The 27,028-nt window shown below is 43.3% G+C and overlaps 1 pseudogene across 1 annotated transcript in view; it reads right to left on the bottom strand.

Annotated features, from left to right (window-relative positions):
- The window catches only part of LOC308291736 (myosin-7-like), a 61,327-nt pseudogene that overhangs the window by 7,403 nt on the left and 26,896 nt on the right, over positions 1 to 27,028 (bottom strand). Inside the window, exons 28-43 of the transcript in view lie at positions 26,615 to 26,798; positions 25,864 to 26,029; positions 25,447 to 25,571; positions 24,532 to 24,840; positions 23,514 to 23,717; positions 22,134 to 22,430; positions 13,426 to 13,550; positions 12,783 to 12,905; positions 12,032 to 12,163; positions 3,730 to 4,119; positions 3,093 to 3,235; positions 2,901 to 2,955; positions 2,268 to 2,394; positions 1,980 to 2,098; positions 1,394 to 1,590; positions 565 to 748 (exon numbers count right to left, since the gene is read on the bottom strand). The product of the transcript in view is annotated as a myosin-7-like (transcript). The remainder of the gene's footprint in view (positions 1 to 564; positions 749 to 1,393; positions 1,591 to 1,979; positions 2,099 to 2,267; positions 2,395 to 2,900; positions 2,956 to 3,092; positions 3,236 to 3,729; positions 4,120 to 12,031; positions 12,164 to 12,782; positions 12,906 to 13,425; positions 13,551 to 22,133; positions 22,431 to 23,513; positions 23,718 to 24,531; positions 24,841 to 25,446; positions 25,572 to 25,863; positions 26,030 to 26,614; positions 26,799 to 27,028) is intronic.

Raw genomic sequence — 27,028 nt, 5'->3', positions numbered from 1 at the left:
TGTAAAGTTGGATCAAACAACTCAACATATTAAGAACTATTAAGAACTATTACTAAATATTGTCTTTCTACTGCCATTGACGAGTATAGTTAATTTATTCAGAAATTCAGGTTCTGTGCCATTGAAGAGTAGCCTATGTCTATCCATTGTTTTATATCAAATCGTGGTCTCATGAAGCCCGGAGTTATGCAGGAACTCAGTTTCCCATGATGCTTTAGGCACTAGGCATCCGCATATTCGCTTCCGGCTTCACTTCAATGGAACGGCGATGCAGACAAATGCATTTATCTCGGATTCTACAACAGATTGTGTCGATCGCCGGGTAACGCTTTTTTTTTCAACAGGCCGTAACTATGCGGTGGACAGTTGCGGTCAAACCTTTTCTTTTCTGGGTGAAAGAAAACATGTTGTTCGATGATACAGTAGCGTGAATTTACACAACGTGGACACTTTCGTGGCTTTCGTGGGTCTTCAAAATAAGGTACAATCAATGAGGATCAATGCTGGCAAGGTTACCGACCTGAATTAATAAATACCTGCCATAGAATGTGTAAGTGTCATTACCTTGTCAAAGTTCCTTTGCTTCTTGTCCAGAGCCGCAGCGGCAGCGTTGGATCTCTCCACGTCGGCCATGAGGTCTTCGATCTCATTCTGCAGCCTGTGCTTGGTCTTCTCCAGGGAGGAGCATTTAGCGTTGACGGCCTCCACAGCTTCCTCTGCATCCTGCAGACGCTGAGCCAACTTCTTCCTATTTACAGGGTCCAAACATCAAACAATCCACATTATCAGGATGATCTTGGAGGTGCAGCTAGCGGCCCCCAGCTAAAGTAGTGGGAGTAATACAGCACTTTAACTAGGCTACTTTATGGTTAAAATGATTGTGCCGAGAGGGAACGGTGGCGTAGTCGGTAGTGCTGATTCCAACTGTGGGCGCAGGGGGAGTGTTCTCTCCCTCCGCATCATCAGTGCCCATAGCCTAGGTTGGCGAAAGGGCCTTTCTGTGTGGAGTATGCTGTTCTCCCCATGTCCCCTAGGGAAGGTAACCTTACAAGAAAACATGCTGTAATCCTGGTCTCTATACTGCCCCCCAGTCAGCCGGGGCACCTGATGGAGGGGAAAGGAACTGGTTGAAATAATTTGTTCCTTCCATGCTCTACGTCCTAACTTATGCCCATATATGGGGATCCCTGCTCTGAGTATCTGACATCAATGTGATGTCTCCTGTTTATGCCCATATATGGAGATCCATGCTCTGAGTATCTGACATCACTGTGATGTCACCTGTGATGTCACAGTGATGTGTCAGGGGAACCACAGTGTCAAGTGTTACCCGTCCGGACGGACGGATAGGGTCAAGGTGTGACGGTTCTGACAGTAAACTAGATGAGCTTACTTGGCCTCCTCCAGTTCCTCGGTCCTCTGGATGGCATCAGTCTCGTACTTGGTCCTCCACTGAGCCACCTCGCTGTTGGCCTTGGACATGCCGCGCTGCAGCTCTGCCTTGGCCTCCTGCTCCTCCTCATACTGTTCCCGCAGCAGGTCAGCGTCATGGCGGGCCGACTGCACCGCGTGGGCCAGCGCGTTCTTGGCCTTTTGTTAGGAAGAGAGGAGAGGAGGTGGGAGTGATTTAGTTCAATGGTTCTCAAAACTGTTAACTATCAAGGTCTCCCCCTTAACTCTGACAGTGTACAAATGGAACCCAATCCATTTGGTGGTCCATTTGGTTCCATTTGTACACTGTTCCATTTGTAGTGTCATTTCTCTTTTGGGTCTTAAAAAAGCTAAAAAGTTTGCTTTAGTTAGTTGCAGAATCCACAACAAAACTAAAGAACCTGTTCTCTTATGAACTTTCATCACAGCGCTGTTTACATGTTTTACTAAGTAATCAATCAATCAATCAATCAATCAATCAATCAACCAGTTTATGAATGAATGATTATTTATGGCAGATACCATTTTATTGCAGCCTATTATTGTACCTTGACTTCCTCCTCCAGTTGTCTCTTGAGGTCTTCAACCTGCTGGGTGTAGGACTGCTTCCCTCTGGTCAGCTGGGAGACCAGGGAGTCCTTCTCCTCCATCTGCCTGATGAGCTCGCCTGTAGACAGACACCGCATTCATCAGCCTCCAATTAGGTTTAACTTAATTGAAGGTTAAATATCAAATCAGTTATACAGTAGCTGAAATCAAACTCAATAACAATGGAACGAGCTGGATATCAATATAGGCCTATATCTCCCCACTTGTTGCTAAGGTTGTTGTCCTACCATTCTCAGTCAGAAGCTTTGCTTTCTGCATGGTGAAGTCGTTGATGGATCGTTGGCCTTCCTCAGACTTTGTCCTGTATTCAGTCATCTGGTCCTCCAGGGTGCGGCACAACTTTTCCAAGTTTGTCTGAAAACATTTTGTTTTGACATCAATTTATTATGAATCAAAATGATGCACTCTGACCTGATTCTGTGCAATTAGGACTTTTGACTCACTTTGGTCTTAAAGATTTGCTCCATGTCGGAGCCTTTCGACTCACCTTGGTCTTAATATAAAGGAATAGTTCACCCAAAAAATTACTTTTCTTTTTTCTATCGATTACTCACCCCATAGGGACACGAATGCATTCATGGATGCATTCATGCAGACTCTTTGTGTCTCCTACCGGACTCACGAGGGTCTTTATTATCATCAAATTATTGGCTTAGGAATGAGACAAAAACTAAAAAGAAAGTCCTTGAAGTCACGTCTCCATGGGGTGAGTAATCGATTTTTAGTAATCAAGTCATTTTGGGGGTGAACTATCCTTTTAACAATCTTCTCCATGTCGAGGACTTCTTGGTCTCACCTTGGTCTTGACGATCTGCTCCATGTTGGAGACCACGTCGTCCAGCTCCAGCCTTCTGACTCACCTTGGTCTTGACGATCTGCTCCATGTTGGAGACCACGTCGTCCAGCTCCAGCCTTCTGACTCACCTTGGTCTTGACGATCTGCTCCATGTTGGAGACCACGTCGTCCAGCTCCAGCCTTCTGACTCACCTTGGTCTTGACGATCTGCTCCATGTTGGAGACCACGTCGTCCAGCTCCAGCCTTCTGACTCACCTTGGTCTTGACGATCTGCTCCATGTTGGAGACCACGTCGTCCAGCTCCAGCCTTCTGACTCACCTTGGTCTTGACGATCTGCTCCATGTTGGAGACCACGTCGTCCAGCTCCAGCCTTCTGACTCACCTTGGTCTTGACGATCTGCTCCATGTTGGAGACCACGTCGTCCAGCTCCAGACTTCTGACTCACCTTGGTCTTGACGATCTGCTCCATGTTGGAGACCACGTCGTCCAGCTCCAGCCTTCTGACTCACCTTGGTCTTGACGATCTGCTCCATGTTGGAGACCACGTCGTCCAGCTCCAGCCTTCTGACTCACCTTGGTCTTGACGATCTGCTCCATGTTGGAGACCACGTCGTCCAGCTCCAGCCTTCTGACTCACCTTGGTCTTGACGATCTGCTCCATGTTGGAGACCACGTCGTCCAGCTCCAGCCTTCTGACTCACCTTGGTCTTGACGATCTGCTCCATGTTGGAGACCACGTCGTCCAGCTCCAGACTTCTGACTCACCTTGGTCTTGACGATCTGCTCCATGTTGGAGACCACGTCGTCCAGCTCCAGCCTGACTCACCTTGGTCTTGACGATCTGCTCCATGTTGGAGACCACGTCGTCCAGCTCCAGCCTTCTGACTCACCTTGGTCTTGACGATCTGCTCCATGTTGGAGACCACGTCGTCCAGCTCCAGCCGCAGCTCGCTCTTCTCCTTCTCCAGCTTCTGCTTGACCCTCTGCAGGTTGTCGATCTGCTCGCCCAGGTCGGCCACGCTGTCGGCGTTCTTCTTCCTCAGCGTGGACGTGGTGGCCTCGTGCTGCAGCGTGGACTCCTCCAGGTCCCGACGCACCTTCTGGAACTCGGCCTCGCGCTTCTTGTTCATCTCGATCTGGGCGGCCGTGGCTCCGCCGGCCTCCTCCAGCCTCTCGCTGATCTCCTCCAGTTCCCTGGAGAGCTCGGCCCTCTGCTTCTCCACCTTGGCCCGGGCCGCGCGCTCGGCCTCCAGTTCCTCCTCCAACTCTTCAATACGGGCCTGACGGAAAGAAATGCATTGGACGTTGCTGTCGGGGGCAAAAACCTCTTATCTCTATATTGTTAGTGTTTATTTCATAAATCAACGCCCCTACTTGATCATAACTACAGTCACACAAAAGCATCAAAAGTAGCAGATTCACAAGCTTTAGGGGTCTTTGACATGAAAGTTTGAAAACCACTGACATTGAAACATTATGTTTTTCAAAAGCTTTTTAGAAGACATTTATAGAATTGGGTCAAAATATTCAAAGACTTTTTCACAATTTTTCAAAAATAGCAGATCTACAAGCTCACAGCGCGGCACTCAGTGCTGCTCTTTGAGCTTGTATATCTGCTATGTTTCAATAACTATAGTAAACAATAATTCCAGGTCTTAATGGGTTAACAATTGTATAGTTTTGCTTCATATTGCATTCATAGTTACCTGCAACTCCTTAAGTTTTTTCTGAAGTTGGGCACCCATAGCCTGTTCATCCTCAATCTTACTGTTTTGCTGGGAAAGCTCAAAGTCCTTCCTATTAAAAGAAACATGTTTGTATTACAGTAAATTTAAAGACCCACTGCACCAAACATTGTGTTTTCTGTGTGGTGGATATGTTTTCCAAGCGTCCAAGTGTCTTGTTGTTTTGGCGCACATTTTAATTGCATTACCCTTTGTTCTGAGCATCAATCTTATACATAATTCATAGAATATGGAATACTAAACGAGTACAAAGATCGAGCAAAGAAAAAAGGTACAGTAAAGCTAGATGGATTTTTCTGAGGATTCAAAACACATGCTTGGACCTGTGATCTGCAACTTCTCAGTACAGTATGTAATCAACATCAACAAATATATATAAGTATAAATATTACATACTTCTCAAAAAGGATTTTTGTTTTTACATTGTGAAATGATTTAAAAAAATGATTTAAAAAATGTTGCCAAAAAGAGAGAGAGAAAAAAAAATGCTGACATTGACGTGACTCCTTTCTAAATAATAGGACTTGTTATTGCATTGAGTTCCGCCCTCTGTTCAACTCAGTGAGTTGAGAATGGAAACACTGCCCTCATGTGGATTCTTTCATATCACACTGTAACACTGTTAGTGAACAAACACTTGGTGGGAAGGATTCCTGTCACAATATAGAGCCGTTTAACACTGTTACTGAACAAGCACTCTATAGCAATGATTACTGTGACAACGTGGAGCAGTTTAACACACATACTGTGATTCCTACCTTGAGGCAGCAGCAGACAGACTGGTTGGACTTCCTGGTCAGGTGAGCAGGCTGGGTGTGAATTCCTTGGCTACAGCGACATCTGTTGATGGGGACCTACTGATAGGTTTTATTTCACCAGACTCTACCTAGCTCCAGTGGGTTGGGGCGGCCGCGGCCGCTTCGCGGCCGCTGCCAGAGCACGCAGTCCGGCTTGGGTGCCCTCCGAGACCTCGGTGTCTGAGTCTGGAGCTCTGTGAAAAAAAAGAAAAAAGAAAAAAAGCCAGCTGCTGAGCGGGCGTGCGTGCGTGCGTGCTTGCGTGCGTTCAGTGCAATGTGAATGCATGTGACCAATTGATAGGAAGATAGATAGATACGTAATAAACATGAACTAAAAGGAGATCCCAGTAATGTTTTTGGCTTATTTCCACAGGGAAGTCATTCATGAATGAACGAATTATTGATATAGGACTGTCATAGGTACAGTGTCATTGACAGTACAGTTCACTGGTACAAGGTCAACTAAAAGGTGATCCTAGAAAAGACTAAGTCAGGGGGAAACAATTTAAAAAATAAAACAATAAAAACAGCCGATCTACAAGGCTGCATGTGGGCTTGTGGATCAGCTGTTTTGGGTAAATGTGGGTTTGTATTGATCCCTTTATCGAGTGATTGATTGAAGACTTTACGACAAGTTTCATGACAGTACAGTTCACTGGTACAAGCTCAACTAAAAGGAGCTTTATTTATTGAATGAATTATTTCCCTGTCTCCACACCAGGCCCAACTGCGCCGCCACTGACTGATAAATTGCGACCGTCGGGTCGCAGTTACTATCGAAACCTCGACCGGCTGTCTGTCCGTCACACTTTTGCCCTGCTCATATCTCTGCAACCGCTGCCCCGATCCGTGCCAAATTTGGCACACACAGTCCTTGCCTGCCAAACTACGATTCTCACATGGCCCTCCTCTTCTAGCGCCACCATGAGGCCAAAACTCATTCTGGACACTGCTCCTACAAATCTTGCCCTAAAATCACACAAATCGGTACACACTTGCTCTACGCTCATGTCATCAACATGGATCTGTACCATGTAGCGCCACCTTCAGGCCGATTTTTTTAAACCCATTTTTGGACACTACTCCTACAGATTTTGCCCTAAAATCACACAAATCGCTACGCAGTCAGTATATATTAGGGAGTCTTACTGGTTTAATTATTTATTTCCCGACTATGTTTCCGAGACTGATTATTTATTTATTTATTTCCCGACTATGTTTCCGAGACTGATTATTTATTTATTTATTTATTTCCTGACTGTTTCCGAGACTGATTATTTATGTAATTAATTATTTATTTATTTCCGCCCCTGGACTCCGCCCCCCCCCAGGCGTCTGCCTATCGATCGGCTGGGCTTTAAAGAGCCATAACTCCGGTTTGCAGCGTGCTACCGTCTCCAAACTCGCTTTCTGGCTTCTCGTGTTACTGGTATTAAATACCACATACAAGCTCACGGAAGCTCCATCCAACTTCTGCGCAATGCATTATGGGATGTTGGAAAGTTGTGGATACTAGCAACAGAGTATTTAAATAAATAAATAAATAAATAAATATATAATGAATGAACGAACACATGAATAAATAAATAAATAAACAAAGAAAGTGTGTGTGTGTGTGTGTGTGTGTGTGTGTGTGTGCATGCATGCATGCATGCGTGCGTGCGTGCGTAATTACTGCCTCCTCGTTAAGAACCCCACACATTTAGGCAAATTCTTTCTTTCTTCCTTCCTTCCTTCCTTCCTTCCTTCCTTCCTTCCTTCCTTCCTGTAAATGAGGCCGCATGACAAGCGTTCTCGTCACCGCGCTGACGGGGTAATTACACGCAAATACAAGGGGTGGAGTCGAACTTAACGAGTGGGCGTGGTTTCAACTACAAGCTCACAACGCGTCGCATCAAGACGCGTTGTGAGCTTGTAGATCTGCTATTAACGAGTGGGCGTGGTTTCAACAAGAGGGAGGACTCTGACTTAACGAGTGGGCCTAACGTAATGAGTTTTGTGGGCGTCGCACGCATTAATTATGTAAATTAAGCCGACTTATGCAAATGGGGGGGCGGGGCATGGTTTGGAAATGCGTGTGGGCGTGGTGCGTGCGTGCGTGTGCGCCTCAATTAATTAATTAATTAATTAATTAATTAACTGCCTCCTCGTTAAGAACCCCGTAAATTTACGCAAATTCATTTTCTTTCTTTCTTTCTTTCTTTCTTTCTTTCTTTCTTTCTTTCTTTCTTTCTTTCTTTCTTTCTTTCTTTCTTTCTTTCTTCCTTCCTTCCTTCCTTCCTTCCTTCCTTCCTTCCTTCCTTCTAAATAAATACATAATTAAATAGCGGGGGTCCCCGAGGGTGTCATCGCGTGCGGGGCGGCGAGCCTGATTATTATGTAAATGAGGCTGCATTAATTATGTAAATGAGGTCGGGGTGTGGTCTGCATTAATTATGTAAATGAGGCTGTTAAGTGGCGTTTCCCAGCGCGTAAAAAATGTAGACGACCGTATGTAAATGAAGGGGAGGAGCTTAGTCGACGTATGCAAATTGGGGGCGGGGCATGGTTTGGAAATGCGTTTGGGTATGGTTCGCATACATTATGCTCGCATACATTATGCTAATGAGGGCGTTAAGGTGGGTTTCCCAGTGCGTAAAAAATGCAGACGACCGTATGTAAATGAAGGGAAGCTTAGTCGACATATGAAAATTGGGGGCGGTGCATGGTTTGGAAATGTGTGTGGGTGTGGTTCGCATAAATTATGCTAATGAGGCTGTTAAGTGGCGTTTCCCAGCGCGTAAAATATGCAGACGACCGTATGTAAATGAAGGGGAGGAGCTTAGGCGACGTATGCAAATTGGGGGCGGGGCATGGTTTGGAAATGCGTGTGGGCGTGGTTTGCAGACATTATGCTCGCATACATTATGCTAATGAGGGCGTTAAGGTGGGTTTCCCAGCGCGTAAAAAATGCAGACGACCGTATGTAAATGAAGGGGAGGAGCTTAGTCGACGTATGAAAATTGGGGGCGGTGCATGGTTTGGAAATGTGTGTGGGTGTGGTTCGCATAAATTATGCTAATGAGGCTGTTAAGTGGCGTTTCCCAGCGCGTAAAATATGCAGACGACCGTATGTAAATGAAGGGGAGGAGCTTAGGCGACGTATGCAAATTGGGGGCGGGGCATGGTTTGGAAATGCGTGTGGGCGTGGTTTGCAGACATTATGCTCGCATACATTATGCTAATGAGGGCGTTAAGGTGGGTTTCCCAGCGCGTAAAAAATGCAGACGACCGTATGTAAATGAAGGGGAGGAGCTTAGTCGACGTATGAAAATTGGGGGCGGTGCATGGTTTGGAAATGTGTGTGGGTGTGGTTCGCATAAATTATGCTAATGAGGCTGTTAAGTGGCGTTTCCCAGCGCGTAAAATATGCAGACGGCCGTATGTAAATGAAGGGGAGGAGCTTAGTCGACGTATGAAAATTGGGGCTGGTTTGGAAATGCGTGTGGGCGTGTTGCGCATACATTATGCTTGCATACATTATGCTAATGAGGGCGTTAAGGTGGGTTTCCCAGGGCTTAAAAAATACAGATGACCGTAGTGAGCATTCGTTCCACGAACGCATTCATTCAATGAATGAATGAATAAATAAATAAAGTGCACGTGCACACACGTGTGTGCGTGCTTGCGTGTGTGCGTGCGTGCGTGCGTGCGAGCGAGTGAACGCACGTGCACGCACGCACGCACGCACGCACGCACGCACGCACACTTTATTATTTATTCATTCATTCACGCACGCACACACGCATGCACACTTTATTTTTTAATTAATTCATGAATACAGCCTGCGATATGCGTGAAATCTTGCAAGCACATTCCCACTAGGTCAAGGAACAGATGCCTCCCTTCTCACATTGGCCTGTTATAGCGCCACCAGCGGGTCAACTTTTGCATAACACATTTTTGGAACAAAATGCCTCAAATCATGCATGCAGCTAATTTCAGTAACGTCAAAGAGAGCACTGCCTGCGATCTTGACATTTTGTACTTTTATAGACATTGTTTTCTGGCTTGAAGCGAGCCCACAATTGTTTCGAAGGAACAATATTTTCTAGTTTCCATATGATATGCACATGTATTCAGGGGCGTAACTACCGCTGACGCAGCCGACGCATGCGCATTAGGGCCCGTGACGTCCAGGGGCACACGCAGGTGGAGGAGAAAAAATAAATAATCTAATAATAACAATGTATACAGACGGAGCCGCTTCTGTCCTGATCTGTTGCATCTATTTCCTGTAGTAGGCTGCTACCATTTCAAAATAAAACGTGTTGAATGATCACTTTACAAATATCCAATACAATGACTCTTGTTTTGAAATGTCCACTGGTATGACAGGAAGCTATGACAGGGCCCCTTAGTGCTGCTGACGGAACACAGGCTGAAGAGACGTTCTGAACTTCTGAAGTAAAAACAACACTCTCGGGCATTATGGAATATAAAGTTTCAACACACGACTTTGGGGAACAGTTAATATTTGCCATGCTCTCTAAAACCAAGACACTGTGGAATATGGAACAAAACGTGCCCAACTGGTCTTGTTGTTGTCATCCACCTTACTTTAGCAGGTGAGTTAAGTAATTAATATAAATAATGCTGGTTTGCAGTGATGCATCACTGTCAATTAAACTGTGTGCTGTCATTAATGTAGGCCTAGTTGTCTTAATGGATGATATTTATAATGCTGTTTTGGAAAAACGGCGTGGTGATGTTTGTAGTGTGAAGACTAATGTCAGAGTTGTTGTGTTGGAGTGCCATAGGGAAGAGTTCATTAGCACCAGAGAGAGATGGAGACAGTGAGACACTACTTGGTTGGGCTACATATTGTCATGAATTAGATGGCGAGTGTGTAGATGTCTTCTGTTGGAGCCTGGTGTCCCGCATTTGCGCTGTCTGCATTTGCGCTGTAGAAAAAAGGTGGTTGTTGTTGTTGTTGTTGTTGTTGTTGTTGTGGGGCACTTGGTGAAAATCTCGCATCGGGGCACACCGGGGGCTAGTTTCGCCACTGTGTATGTCCCAAAAAAAAATGATTTAAACTAGTCAAAACAGCCGATCTACAAGCACACAACGCCTCGCACTGTAGATCTGCTGTTTTCACTACTTTTTGTGCAAACAGTAAAATTTTTACTTTTGTGCAAACAGTTTCATTTTTTCCTAATGGCCCGGCCTGGACCGACCGATAATGAACCGGCCGTTCGGGAGTTGTCCCGCTTTTCCCAATGGCCAGCACGTCCCTGCCAGGCTATATGAAGCATGCTTCAGGCCTAGAATTATTGAATGCTTTAACCAGTGAAAAATAGCAGATGATCTGCGCTGCGAGCTTGTAGATCTGCTATTTTTAAAAACGTTGTGAAAATGTGTGCAAACCTTTGAATATGTGTATTTTCAAAGCGAACGTTTGTAACTCAAATTTTGCTTCTGGGTGGTCCCTGGAACTAAATATTTTGAGATTTGGGTCTGTGGCCAAATAAATATCATTTTGAGGGTCCTTCAAATGAAAAGGTTTGAGAACCACTGACATGGTAGTCTCTCAAGAACAGACTAACTGAGCTCCATTTAAGCGAAAAGGACCTTTTCTTTCAAGATGACTAGCCAGATTGCTGACATAGAAACATAGGTTTTTCAAAAAAATCTTAGAAGGATTCAAAAGACACTTTTAGAATCTGGTCAAAATTCAAATTTTCACGATTTTTCAAAAATAGCAGATCTACAAGCTCGCAGCGCGGCACTCGGTGCCGCGCTGTGAGCTTGTATATCTGCTATTTTTCAATAGTGAAAGTATAAAATAATGATACAAAATGATGTGTACCCGTTCTAAATGGGTTAAGTAAGGCAAGAAGCAGTTACATACAATAGTCATTACATTGTAGTAGGCTACATCAGGAAGTGTAAGTCTGTCTGAAGCGATCATGGATCAGACATTGTTGTACTGGAAATATGTATTTGCCTTTTGGGAACAGTATAGACTCAATTGTAACATCTTTTACTTTTTAATGTACATCAGAAAAGGTAGACACAGGACACACTCCAAACAAACAGAATGCTTTTAGATTGCTTTATTATTTTTTTTCTGCTATGTTTCATAGAGGAAAATAATTTCATCAGAACACTTGCCTTAATCATTGTTCTGTTATGTTGCATAAGAGAAAAAATGATTTCATTAGAACGGTCATCCGTCAGGGAGCCTCACTCCTCATCTGCTTTACCTTTCTGTAAGAGGAAGAAAGAAGATTATAAATGTTAAAATAGAGATTTCACTTTCACATCTGCTTAACGTTTTCAAATAAAATACAAACATTTCAGAAATGGACAAATGGTCAAATAAATAGTGATGTTTGCCACCAGATGCTTACAAGTGTTGCCATGTACACTTATTATAAGCAACTTTGGGCTTAAAAGTTTGGTAGTTAAATTTTTGTCCCTAAATGTTTTTGATAATGGCCGAACCTCAAACTCATGTGTTGTTTGCTTATAGATCTGCTATTCAAATAGGTGTGTGGCGGTGTGTGTGCGCGTGTGCGTGTGTGTGCGCGTGTGTGTGTGTGTGTGTGTACATGCTCATAATGGCCTGTATAGTCACTCCTGTTGGTCTTTTCTCTCTAGCTGCTCACCTTGCCCGTATCGCGACTCTTGGCTCTCATCTTGTTGACCTGAGACTCAGCGATGTCGGCCCGCTCTTCTGCCTCGTCCATCTCATGCTGCAACTTACGTAACTTGCCCAGACTGCTGTTGGCTTGTTCCTCCTGGAATACAATAATGTTGGGGATTATGCAAGGTAATAATAGTAATAATAATAGCCAGTAAGACGCCTAAGGGCGAAAAGCGACCTTGCCCCAAAGGGCGAGGTCGCGCAGGACGGAATTCGCACAGGACGGAATTCATTTGCAAGTGTGATTCGAGTTGCAGTTGGTTGTTTAAGTTGGTCAAAATGTGGACAAAATATTCTCCCATATGACTGACGTCTGACATCATAGATGTCTTATGTTATAGACCACAATGAGACTCACACAATAAGTCTAATGTATGGGCTTAATATTGATGACATTAGGGATCTCCATATGGGCATACAAGGGACAAGGATGGAATGTGATGTCACAACTATGTATTGTCATAGGTCAACTATATGTAGTGATGCACGGAAGCGGGGATTGAACCCGGGACTCCCACTCGCCGCCAGTCCAACGCACAACCAGTCATGCTAATAGGGCTGAGCCCGATTAGCAGGGCTGTTGTCGCTGGTTCATGGCTGGTACTAACTGTGGGGGCTACATATAGGTCATTTACTCATTGAGGAGAAAACGACAACAAAAACGCAACATTTATTAGGAAATAATAGTGATAAAATTGCTGATAAATACTCACAGCCTCTTCTGCAGTTCTCTTGTAGGACTTGACTTTAAGCTGCAGTTTATCCACCAGGTCCTGCAGGCGGCTCAGGTTCTTACGATCCTCCTCCGTCTGCATCGTTAAGACATTGATTAATCACTGTCATTGATGTTTACTACAGCTACGTGTTAAAACAAAAGTTGTGCTCAATATCTAAAGCAAGGGTCTTCAACAGGGGGTCCGGGAACGCTAGGGGGACCTCAGAGTTACTACAGGGGGTCCTCCAAATCTTTTGTGTGATAGAAACCTTTTTCCTCCTTTTTATATTAACCACTTGAACCCAACCGTCCATATTCTGAGAACATTAGCCAAAAATAGCAGATCTACAAGCTCACAACGCCTCGTGCTGCGAGGCGTTGTGAGCTTGTGGATCGGCTATTTTCGGCAAAGAGGTTTCGTGTAGAGTGGGAAAAGAGAAAACTAAGTACAGAGTGAAAGGTCAAGTTTATTAAGTATTGATGGTTCAAGTGGAAACACACATTTACTGTACATGAATCCAAAATGCACTGATGATTGTGCTGTCGATGAAACTATATGGTATCTACAGTATGAGTTTCGGGGGGTCCCTGCTTCATCTCTCTCTCAACTAAGGGGTCCTTGGCCTGAAAACGTTGAAGACCCCTGATCTAAGGATTGTACCTGATAAGTGAGCTCCTTGATGCGTCTCTCATATTTGCGAACTCCTTTGACGGAATCAGTTGACCTTCTTTGCTCCGCTTCCACCTCCACTTCCAGCTCCCTTACCTTAAAAGAAAAGCACATGCCTGAGTCTCTAAGGTGTGTTCAACGGGGAAAATCTGTGAGTGAATTATGAAGGCAGAGATCCCACTTGCGGTTGGACAGTGTAAAAAGCAGTGTCATGTTTAGTCCAGTCATTTTAGGGTTAGACCTCAGACAAATTGCAATAGTAGCAAACTCAACTGATTTTGTATCCTCATTATGTCCTTAGTGAGGGAAAAAAGTCCCAAGGAATCCCACCGGGGCAAAGTTTTGAAAATGACCTACCTACCTTCAATTACTATACACTACAATATAACGGAAAAAATGACTGAAAAAAAATCTGCTTTAACCCTCTAAGGCCCGCATTAAGAAATATACTTGAAATAAAAAATTGAAAAAAATCAGATGGTGTTGTAGGAGTCCTATTAACACCTTCTAAGCCAAGGGGGGCCCCTTAATGTTAAAACCGTACTATATCGCACATCCCCCCAGGGACTCTCAGCCAGGCCGTCTATTCCCGGACTTTGTCTTTAAAACCGGAATAAAAGCTTTTGATCCGAAAATCGGCGATCGTCTAACCTTCCCTAGTCACCACTCGTGCACTGATGGCTCATGCAGACCGTGCATGAAGCAGAGGTGACGTCAGCGCCTCTCCTTCTCCAAGGCACCTTCCACCCATCCGTTTACTGTCTACACACTCGAGCTCCTCCTGCAGCCATGCTTGGGGCTATGCTAGCGAAACTTTTCAGTTCTGTTCTTCAGTCACACATGGACTATTTGCGGGGACATTTACGTGAAAGGATCGCGCACGCGAAACGCACGGGGACATCGACGATCGGCCAAAACCCCCATTCTATCCCAACGGAGATCGAGAAAATCATGGTGAGTTACTGGCCTGGGGGGAAAAAAAAAGAAAAAACAGCGGCGCTGTTCAAGATGGAGGGGCTGCGGGGTCATGTTTATAAACATAATATTATGTCTCAGATCACAATACAATAATAGAAATTTCACGGCTAATCTACCAACCACCATTCTATTTCGGACTGCAACGTGTTAAGAGGAAAATGTAATGTTTTTTTCAAAAAAATGTTTTTGTAAGATTTTATAGCCATAAATCAAAAATCATAAATCATGCTCTAATTTACATATGGGGGATATTTTTCAAAATAATAACATATGTACATGTTCTAGACATTCTAATGATCACCAAAAAGAATAGTACAGGCATTTTACTTATGTTTTTTTGAGGTATAGCTTCCATGAAAAAGTGAGATGTTGTTCGTCAAAACTCTGGAATTTCAGCGGGTGTGGCGGGTGTGAATGTCAGCCCCTGTGGGGGGTATTTATATGCAAATATTGTGGCCAATGGCATTGTAATACTAAACAATAGAATCCAATGGTGGTGTTTAGGTGGTAGGGGGAGCTAAAATAAAATGATTTAAACCTTTTTTTGGATATAATACAAACGTTGTAATATTACAACCGTGGGCCTTAGAGGGTTAAGTGGGATATGAGGGGTCAAACTAGGTGTTTTTAATTATTCTGAATCCATTGCAAGCATTTGTTTTGCATGAAAAACATTCCTTGGGCTAAAAACGGACCCCAAAAGACTGAAAATTGATGAAAATTGATGAAAATTGACGTTTTGAGTGGCCATTTCTGGCCCAAGGAATGTTTTTCGTGCAAAACAAATGATTGCAATGGATTCAGAATAATTAAAAACCCCTAGTTTGACCCCTCACATCCCACTTAAAGCAGATTTTTTTTCAGTCATTTTTTCCTATATATTGTAGTGTATAGTAAGTGAAGGTAGATAGGTCGTTTTCAAAACTTTGCCCCGATGGGATTCCTTGGGACTTTTTTTCCCTCACTAAGGACATATTGAGGATACAAAATCAGTTGAGTTTGCTACTATTGCAATTTGTTCCAGGTTTGGCCTAATTTTGGCCTAAAATGACTGGACTAGTTTGATGTAAACAATCTAACTTCTCAACATGTTGGTCACCATATTGTTCCTGCTCCGGTTATTTTAGGTTCTGACAATTGTGATTGATCAGAAAGCCTAAAAGTCTCCATGGGGTGAGTAATCGATAATTGTTTTTTTTTTTCGAGGGCCCCGAACTGAGCTCATGCTTCCTTCAGTGCATGAGGAGTGAGCGGTGAGAAACAACGCTCCCTATGGATAGCTTTGTGTGTCTCATGCCCTGTCTGTCCCGTCCAGCATAAACAGCTGCAATGACAATTGGTGACCAGAAGAGGGCGCTGTTCCGCAGCATCCTCACATCAGTTTACATCAGTAAACTACTGACAGACAGGAACAGATTGAGAAGCGCGCACACACACAGGGTAAAGCTGCCCAGATTCACAGATTCAAACCGAGGTTTGATTTTTTATTACTATCTCTTAAATGGGTTAATAGTGTCTCACCCTGGTCTCCAGCTTCTGGACCTGCTTCTTGCCTCAGTTCATTAACTATACAGTACATTACTCTCACCCTGGTCTCCCTTCATTAACTATACAGTACATTACTCTCACCCTGGTCTCCCTTCATTAACTATACAGTACATTACTCTCACCCTGGTCTCTTCATTAACTATACAGTACATTACTCTCACCCTTCATTAACTATACAGTACATTACTCTCACCCTGGTCTCCAGTTCCCTTCATTAACTATACAGTACATTACTCTCACCCTGGTCTCCCTTCATTAACTATACAGTACATTACTCTCACCCTGGTCTCTTCATTAACTATACAGTACATTACTCTCACCCTTCATTAACTATACAGTACATTACTCTCACCCTGGTCTCCAGTTCCCTTCATTAACTATACAGTACATTACTCTCACCCTGGTCTCTTCATTAACTATACAGTACATTACTCTCACCCTGGTCTCTTCATTAACTATACAGTACATTACTCTCACCCTTCATTAACTATACAGTACATTACTCTCACCCTGGTCTCCAGTTCCCTTCATTAACTATACAGTACATTACTCTCACCCTGGTCTCCAGTTCCCTTCATTAACTATACAGTACATTACTCTCACCCTGGTCTCTTCATTAACTATACAGTACATTACTCTCACCCTTCATTAACTATACAGTACATTACTCTCACCCTGGTCTCCAGTTCCCTTCATTAACTATACAGTACATTACTCTCACCCTGGTCTCCAGTTCCCTTCATTAACTATACAGTACATTACTCTCACCCTGGACTCCAGCTTCTGGACCTGCTCCTTACCTCCCTTCATTAACTATACAGTACATTACTCTCACCCTGGACTCCCTTCATTAACTATCAAATCCCTACATTTGACCAACCAACATTCCAATGGTGAGACACACTTCCACACACTTCAAACTGTATCTACATTTACAATATGTGACAACACCTCTCATAAACACACACACCAGGACAGACTAACCTGGACGCTTTGCCCTGTCAACATTTTATACATTTAGTCTCTCTGCAGGACCGTATAGTTTGTGTTTTTATGCTTATTGCACAATTCGCAATTGCATCATCCATTTTGTCCTCCGACGCGAATTACATCACAAAAGGGCGTCCACAAACTAGCGAGAGAGAGAGAGAGAGAGAGAGAGAGAGAGAGAGAGAGAGCGAGAGAGAGAGAGCGAGAGAGAGAGAGAGAGAGAGAGAGAGAGAGAGAGAGAGTGTAGAGAGAGAGAGAGAGAGAGAGGTAGAGAGAGTGTAGTACTTTTCCTACGTGTTTGCTGACAGGTCATATTCCATTGGCTATATAATATGGAACAAAATAATCCTTTAGGGGTCCATGCACGTCCCAAAATCGCGATGCGAAATCCCGCGATTAGCGAATCGCAAAGGCCACGGTTTCTCTGCGAAGTACACTTCCCAAGCAATATGGAGACGTTTTAATTTTTGAAATCCCTTCATAATTGACTAAGGAATGATCAAATCAAACTGTGGTGACTTTCTTTGCTTCCGAGCATCCACACCGCTGAAAGTGAAAGTGAATTTGGCACAGTGGCCACTGTGCAGGACTCTGCCAGTGCGTGGGAACTAGGGGTGCTGCAGGTGTTCCAGCACCCCATGGGGAAGTTTTCATTTTTTTATTTAAATAAGAAAAGAACAAATCAAACATAGCAAAAATACGTTGCCTGTTGTTGTCGTTTTTTATTTATTCATTTATATGTATATTTGTATTTATATATATATATTTCCATTATAAAATGGATTAAAAAATAAAAAAAACTATTAGGGCTATTATTTTTCAAACAGCAAAAAAACGTTGCCTGTTGTCGTCTTTTATTTATTCATTTATATATATATATATATATATATATATATATATATATATATATATATATATATATATATTTCCATTATAAAATGGGTTAAAAAATGATAAAAAAATATTAGGCCTATTATTTTTTCGCGGGCGCTGGACCCGTGAAGACCTCTACTCAGAACGGCTTTGAGAGGGAGAGGGGTAGAGGGGCGGCTGATTCGGAGTATTAGTGGATGCTGAGTTGCAAAACTACTCAAATGTTTTTACTTAGGTAAAAGTACTCTCCCTCCCATGCCCTACTCGATCCTATCCTCTTAAGCTATGAACAACAACGTGTGTAGAAATTACCTAAAACAAACAACATCTGTGTAGAAATGACATAAACATGATTTAAAACATCAAAACATCGCAGGCACCGCTTTCTATAGTTCACGATTCGGTGTATAACACCAACGGCAACGTCCGTTGACGCTGCGAGTGGAAAAGAACTGAAATGTTTCTACTTAGGTAAAAGTACTCTGTTACAAGTAACGTCTGTGTTCGAATGTGTTACTTGAGTAAAAGCACAAAAGTATTAAGCTACCGATGCCAAAATCATTCCATGTTCTACAACAACTTCATAATTAAAAAAAAAAAACATTCAACAGTAGGCCTACCATTGTACACTTTATTTCAACATAATATTTAACTTTGCCTTTCCTACTACACTACACATCCCATGCCACCTAAAGAAACAGAGCAGGCCACCCTGTACCTGAGGGGTTTGGATTTCTGAAACTATTGTATATATCTTACAGACTCAACATTTTACACCATTTTGCATTTTGGAACAAACTGCATATTTAATGTTGAGCTATCCTACATTTGTATTGCTTAGCTGCCCTCTGGACTGTATCCATCTCTTGAGTAAAGGGTACAGAACAGTACAGTACAGTACAGTACAGTACAGTATGGTACAGTATGGTACAGTACGGTACAGTACACTACAGTACAGTATGGTACAGTACAGTACAGTACACAGTACAGTACGGTACAGTACAGTACAGTAATATTCCGACCGGAAACGTGCTGCGGCACAATAGTTCCGCCACAATAGTTCCGCCACAATAGTTCCCCCCAAAAAAAACTTTTTTTTTTTTACTTTTACAATTTTTTTTTTTTTTTTTTACTTTTTTTGAAAAAAAAAAGTTTTTTAGTAAAGAAGCGGGCGTGGACTCTAGATGTGAGCGGCCCGAAGGGCCGCGAACCTCTAGTACAGTACATTACTCTCACCCTGGTCTCCCTTCATTAACTATACAGTACATTACTCTCACCCTGGTCTCCCTTCATTAACTATACAGTACATTACTCTCACCCTGGTCTCCAGTTCCCTTCATTAACTATACAGTACATTACTCTCACCCTGGTCTCCAGTTCCCTTCATTAACTATACAGTACATTACTCTCACCCTGGTCTCTTCATTAACTATACAGTACATTACTCTCACCCTTCATTAACTATACAGTACATTACTCTCACCCTGGTCTCCAGTTCCCTTCATTAACTATACAGTACATTACTCTCACCCTGGTCTCCAGTTCCCTTCATTAACTATACAGTACATTACTCTCACCCTGGTCTCTTCATTAACTATACAGTACATTACTCTCACCCTTCATTAACTATACAGTACATTACTCTCACCCTGGTCTCCAGTTCCCTTCATTAACTATACAGTACATTACTCTCACCCTGGTCTCCAGTTCCCTTCATTAACTATACAGTACATTACTCTCACCCTGGACTCCAGCTTCTGGACCTGCTCCTTACCTCCCTTCATTAACTATACAGTACATTACTCTCACCCTGGACTCCCTTCATTAACTATCAAATCCCTACATTTGACCAACCAACATTCCAATGGTGAGACACACTTCCACACACTTCAAACTGTATCTACATTTACAATATGTGACAACACCTCTCATAAACACACACACCAGGACAGACTAACCTGGACGCTTTGCCCTGTCAACATTTTATACATTTAGTCTCTCTGCAGGACCGTATAGTTTGTGTTTTTATGCTTATTGCACAATTCGCAATTGCATCATCCATTTTGTCCTCCGACGCGAATTACATCACAAAAGGGCGTCCACAAACTAGCGAGAGAGAGAGAGAGAGAGAGAGAGAGAGAGAGAGAGAGAGAGAGCGAGAGAGAGAGAGCGAGAGAGAGAGAGAGAGAGAGAGAGAGAGAGAGAGAGTGTAGAGAGAGAGAGAGAGAGAGAGGTAGAGAGAGTGTAGTACTTTTCCTACGTGTTTGCTGACAGGTCATATTCCATTGGCTATATAATATGGAACAAAATAATCCTTTAGGGGTCCATGCACGTCCCAAAATCGCGATGCGAAATCCCGCGATTAGCGAATCGCAAAGGCCACGGTTTCTCTGCGAAGTACACTTCCCAAGCAATATGGAGACGTTTTAATTTTTGAAATCCCTTCATAATTGACTAAGGAATGATCAAATCAAACTGTGGTGACTTTCTTTGCTTCCGAGCATCCACACCGCTGAAAGTGAAAGTGAATTTGGCACAGTGGCCACTGTGCAGGACTCTGCCAGTGCGTGGGAACTAGGGGTGCTGCAGGTGTTCCAGCACCCCATGGGGAAGTTTTCATTTTTTTATTTAAATAAGAAAAGAACAAATCAAACATAGCAAAAATACGTTGCCTGTTGTTGTCGTTTTTTATTTATTCATTTATATGTATATTTGTATTTATATATATATATTTCCATTATAAAATGGATTAAAAAATAAAAAAAACTATTAGGGCTATTATTTTTCAAACAGCAAAAAAACGTTGCCTGTTGTCGTCTTTTATTTATTCATTTATATATATATATATATATATATATATATATATATATATATATATATATATATATATTTCCATTATAAAATGGGTTAAAAAATGATAAAAAAATATTAGGCCTATTATTTTTTCGCGGGCGCTGGACCCGTGAAGACCTCTACTCAGAACGGCTTTGAGAGGGAGAGGGGTAGAGGGGCGGCTGATTCGGAGTATTAGTGGATGCTGAGTTGCAAAACTACTCAAATGTTTTTACTTAGGTAAAAGTACTCTCCCTCCCATGCCCTACTCGATCCTATCCTCTTAAGCTATGAACAACAACGTGTGTAGAAATTACCTAAAACAAACAACATCTGTGTAGAAATGACATAAACATGATTTAAAACATCAAAACATCGCAGGCACCGCTTTCTATAGTTCACGATTCGGTGTATAACACCAACGGCAACGTCCGTTGACGCTGCGAGTGGAAAAGAACTGAAATGTTTCTACTTAGGTAAAAGTACTCTGTTACAAGTAACGTCTGTGTTCGAATGTGTTACTTGAGTAAAAGCACAAAAGTATTAAGCTACCGATGCCAAAATCATTCCATGTTCTACAACAACTTCATAATTAAAAAAAAAAAACATTCAACAGTAGGCCTACCATTGTACACTTTATTTCAACATAATATTTAACTTTGCCTTTCCTACTACACTACACATCCCATGCCACCTAAAGAAACAGAGCAGGCCACCCTGTACCTGAGGGGTTTGGATTTCTGAAACTATTGTATATATCTTACAGACTCAACATTTTACACCATTTTGCATTTTGGAACAAACTGCATATTTAATGTTGAGCTATCCTACATTTGTATTGCTTAGCTGCCCTCTGGACTGTATCCATCTCTTGAGTAAAGGGTACAGAACAGTACAGTACAGTACAGTACAGTACAGTATGGTACAGTATGGTACAGTACGGTACAGTACACTACAGTACAGTATGGTACAGTACAGTACAGTACACAGTACAGTACGGTACAGTACAGTACAGTAATATGTCCGACCGGAAACGTGCTGCGGCACAATAGTTCCGCCACAATAGTTCCGCCACAATAGTTCCCCCCAAAAAAAACTTTTTTTTTTTTACTTTTTTTTTACAATTTTTTTTTTTTTTTTTTACTTTTTTTGAAAAAAAAAAGTTTTTTAGTAAAGAAGCGGGCGTGGACTCTAGATGTGAGCGGCCCGAAGGGCCGCGAACCTCTAGTACAGTACATTACTCTCACCCTGGTCTCCCTTCATTAACTATACAGTACATTACTCTCACCCTGGTCTCCCTTCATTAACTATACAGTACATTACTCTCACCCTGGTCTCCAGTTCCCTTCATTAACTATACAGTACATTACTCTCACCCTGGTCTCCCTTCATTAACTATACAGTACATTACTCTCACCCTGGTCTCCCTTCATTAACTATACAGTACATTACTCTCACCCTGGTCTCCAGCTTCTGGACCTGCTTCTTGCCTCCCTTCATGGCGATCTGCTCGGCCTCGTCCAGGCGGTGCTGCAGGTCTTTGATGGTCTGCTCCATGTTCTTCTTCATGCGCTCCAGGTGGGCGCTGGTGTCCTGCTCCTTCTTCAGCTCCTCGGCCATCATGGCGGCGTCCGTGATGGCCTTCTTGGCCTTCTCCTCGGCGTTGCGGCACTCCTGCACCGCCTCGTCCACCTCGCCCTGGAGCCCGGACGTGTCTCCCTCCAGCTTCTTCTTCTGGTTCAGCAGACTGGTGTTCTGGGAAACGCAAGGGAGATGTTGAGTAAGGGCTAACGTCTGGCTCATCGGTCATTATCGAGAAATACAATTGTTATCCTGGTGCAGAACATTTTATTTGCCGAGCTGCATATCCGGTACCACTTAAACCCTCTATAATTGGTAAGAACCAGAGCCCTAGAATGGAGAGTTGCGTCACTCCCGTTCACTTCATGGGGCCAGGTCGTCTACGCACACATCTATTGGCGTATAGTGACAAACGGCCAACCGGAAGTTTACAAAATGCATTGAAGTCTATGAGGTGTAAAGTGACAATGAACCACGTGACCAGTGCTGTTTCTGACCCCGCGGTGACACCACTCTCTGATTATACTGCTCTGGTAAAAACGGACCTGGAAATAACGTACTTGATGCAGTCTTGATGCAGTTAATGACATCATAAACACAGCCCCTCCCCTTTTGCCATTTTGTGGGTGTGGCTAACTTCAGCTGGGTCTCCACCCACCGGACAACCAGGCATACTCAATGAATTATTGGTGGGTGTGGCTTGTAGTTGTGTTGAGAGCTTGTAGATCTGCTATTTTTGGCTAAAGTTCTCCTCAGAATAGGGATGTGAGCGTTCAAGTTGTTAACATAAAAGAATGGTCCTATCACAAAGATTTGGCGTCCCCCCTGTAGTAACTCTGAGGACCCCTTAGAGCAGTGTTTCTCAACCACCGTGCCTGGGGACCTTTGGTGTGCCCCTGAGAAGGGTCAAGTGTGCCCCCTGAAACTGCTTGAAAGCCAGTATTGTATTTATCATTTTAAAAATGGTTTAAACTAGTGAAAACAGCCGATCTACAAGCACACGTTGTGTGCTTGTAGATCTGCTGTTTTCACTACTGTTGTGCGACAGCCTTGTATGACGAAGCAGGACTTTACTTTGCGAAGAAACATACAAATTTGAAACTTGGAGCTACAAGGTTTCCGCCCGACAGTGACGATATTTACACCTCTGTATTATGTTGGTGTGCCCATGGATTCTTGGGACATGAAAAGTGTGCCCATGCAGAAAAAAGGTTAGAGGTCCCGGACCCCCTGTTGAAGACCCCTGGACTGAAATACCTGGGTGTGCAGCAGTTGGACTCTCTCGCTGACATCCAGCAGTTCCTGCTCGGCCAGCTTGCGCCCCCTCTCCGTCTGCTCCACCGCGGAGCGCAGCTCATCCAGCTCAGCCTGCATCAGGTTGTTACGTCTCTCCACGATGGCGATGTTCTCCTTCAGGTCGTCGTTGGCGCGAAGAGCGTCGTCCAACTGCAGCTGGGAGTCCTGTTGAAATGTCAACCGTTCAAGAAATGTCACCTATTTGTCTCTGGACGTAACTTACATGACGTCATCTGCTAAAATAATGGCCTTTTTTCAGAATACGGACAAAACTAATCCAAAGTGACTTACAATAAGCAGGTAATACATCAATATAATAAGCTAGATAATATGTCAGAACATCAACAACAATACAACAAATGCATAGAAATATCAATCTAGGAAGAAAAAAAATAACATAGGTAGACCACGCACCTAATCAGTAAAGAAATGCTACAGTATCTACGTAGCTTCATGTGTGGTCAACGAGGGAATGGGCAGTGTTACAGTAGTGCTATGGGTTTAGGTGAAGTCTGAAGAGGTGAGTCTCCCAGTCCGCGGCGGAAGCTAGGGAGTGAGTCTGCACTTCTAAGTGCGACAGGGAGTTTATTCCACAGTATGGGGGCCAGGAGGGCAAATTGTCTAGGACGAGTGAATTTTTGTCCTGGAGTTTTTGACTACACAAACGTAAAACTTTTGAGAAAGCCATTTAGTGTCATCTTCCACTTCGTCAGTGTCTCATAATCTTCTTACATGCTTTGACCTTGTTGCCACTTTGCGGTTACATTTATTTATTAATGAGTCACCTGTGTGTGACAGTAAAGAGTGTAACTTTTAGTGTAATTTTCCTCAATTTCTTTTTATTTAGTAGGCTATTATTTCAGCAAGGTGATGATATGGAAACAATATTGACAAGATTCAGAGTCATCAGTGTTTAAGTTTTCACAGTTCCACTACAGTATATCTTCATGAGGGAGTGGAGTCCCTAACATCACCATACCTTCATGTGGGAGTGCAGTCCCTTGAGCTGTTTCTGGGCCTCGGCCGCCTGCCTGTTGGCCTGGCTGAGCTGGATCTCCATCTCGTTGAGGTCTCCCTCCATCTTCTTCTTCAGCCTCAGGGCCTCGTTCCTGCTGCGCGTCTCCGACTCCAGGGAGCTCTGCAAGGTGTCCACCACCCGCTGCTGGTTCCTCTTGGCCATCTCCATCTCCTCGTCCTTCTCCACCAGCTTGCGCTCGATGTCGGCCTTCACCTGGTTGAACTCCAGCTGAGCCCGGAGGATCTTGCCCTCCTCGTGCTCCAGGGATCCCTGTCGGGGGAGAAAACAAACAAACAATATGAGAAATATGAGAAATGTCCCTTTCTTGCACTTTAAAGGACAACTTTATTTTACAACAAGGGTTCATATTTAGATTGTAATTAGAGAAGAGAAAAGTGAGTGTTAAAATGTTTTCATTTACTGCTTTCTATCGTTTTAGCGATTTTAATTACTTTGATTTCAGTGGGTGGGAGCATACGTACAAGTGGCTAGATATGTATTATTAGACACAATAAGCCCATTCACAAGATGCACTGCAATCTTTCATGGGCAGATGTGACTTATGGGGGCTAGTAGTGTTACTGTAATTAGTGATAAAGAAAAATGCCAGGTTATTGAGTCTAAAAATACATATTTAGCCATTTGTACGCATGCCCCCACCCACGGAAATCAAAGTAATTAAAATCGCTAAAACTTTTTCTCTAATGACTATCTAAAATATGAACCCTTATTTTTGTAAAAAAAAAAAAAAGTTGTCCTTTAAAGTGCTCGAACCATTCCCACCTAGACTGCTGTTTACGTAGAAGATACTGTGAAGTTGTTCACAACTTTACATAAAATAATGTGGCAGCTTTGGAGCTTATATTCCACTCTCACCTCAGCTTCCTCCAGTGCAGTCTGTATCTCTGCCTTCTCCTGCTCCAGTACTTTCCGTGCCTTCTCCAACTCATGGATGCTCTTTCCTCCCTCGCCGAGTTGCTCGGTCAGGTCAGAAATCTCCTCTGTTTTAAAAAAAAGTATTGGATTATTGTACATTGGTCCCAGCCATGCAAAGGTATACTCTTCAATCTTAATTCTTAAGAAGAAAAAAAAACTATTTGTCGATAGCAGGGACAGAGTAGTCTATTCTACAATACATTTCAAGTATTTAAACGATGGGTACAGGGGTGGGATGTGGAGGTTACGTGTGCAGTGGTCATCAATATCAATGTGTCATAATGCCCAAAACAAATATGACACTGATTTACTACGACACTATGGCATATAAAGAAGATGAATGAAAGTGTATATTACCTTGGAGGTTCTTGTTCTCTCTCTTCATGGTCTCCAGATGGTCCAGAGACTCTTCATAAGAGTTCTTCAGTTTGAAGAGCTCAGTGCTCAGAGACCTGGCCTCCTTCTGGGTGCTCTCCAGCTCCGTCTGAGACTCCTCAAACTTCTGCTTCCACTCAGCCAGAACCTGGTTAAATCATATGTAAAGTTGGATCAACCAATTCAACATATTAAGAACTATTAAGAACTATTACAAGATAGTGTCTTTCTTAACACATTTGATGCCATTGACGAGTATGTTAATTTATTCAGAAATTCAGGTTCTGTGCCATTGAAGAGTAGCCTATGTCTATCCATTGTTTTATATCAAATCGTGGTCTCATGAAGCCCGGAGTTATGCAGGAAACTCAGTTTCCCATGATGCTATAGGCGCTAGGCATCCGCATATTCGCTTCCGGCTTCACTTCAATGGAACGGGATGCAGAAAAATGCATTTATCTCGGATTCTACAACAGATTGTGTCGATCGCCGGGTAACGCTTTTTTTCAACAGGCCGTAACTATGCGGTGGACAGTTGCGGTCAAATCTTTTCTTTTCTGGGTGAAAGAAAACATGTTGTTCGATGATACAGTAGCGTGAATTTACACAACGTGGACACTTTCGTGGCTTTCGTGGGTCTTCAAAATAAGGTACAATCAATGAGGATCAATGCTGGCAAGGTTACCGACCTGAATTAATAAATACCTGCCATAGAATGTGTAAGTGTCATTACCTTGTCAAAGTTCCTTTGCTTCTTGTCCAGAGCCGCAGCGGCAGCGTTGGATCTCTCCACGTCGGCCATGAGGTCTTCGATCTCATTCTGCAGCCTGTGCTTGGTCTTCTCCAGGGAGGAGCATTTAGCGTTGACGGCCTCCACAGCTTCCTCTGCATCCTGCAGACGCTGAGCCAACTTCTTCCTATTTACAGGGTCCAAACATCAAACAATCCACATTATCAGGATGATCTTGGAGGTGCAGCTAGCGGCCCCCAGCTAAAGTAGTGGGAGTAATAGGCTACTTTATGGTTAAAATGATTGTGCCGAGAGGGAACGGTGGCGTAGTCGGTAGTGCTGATTCCAACTGTGGGCGCAGGGGGAGTGTTCTCTCCCTCCGCATCATCAGTGCCCATAGCCTAGGTTGGCGAAAGG

The sequence above is a fragment of the Nannobrachium achirus genome (genome assembly GCF_963921795.1).
Source record: "Nannobrachium achirus genome assembly, chromosome: 9".
Classification (NCBI taxonomy): Eukaryota; Metazoa; Chordata; class Actinopteri; order Myctophiformes; family Myctophidae; genus Nannobrachium; species Nannobrachium achirus.
Note: the sequence above shows the minus strand (reverse complement) of the source record. Positions and strands in the feature narration are given on the sequence as shown.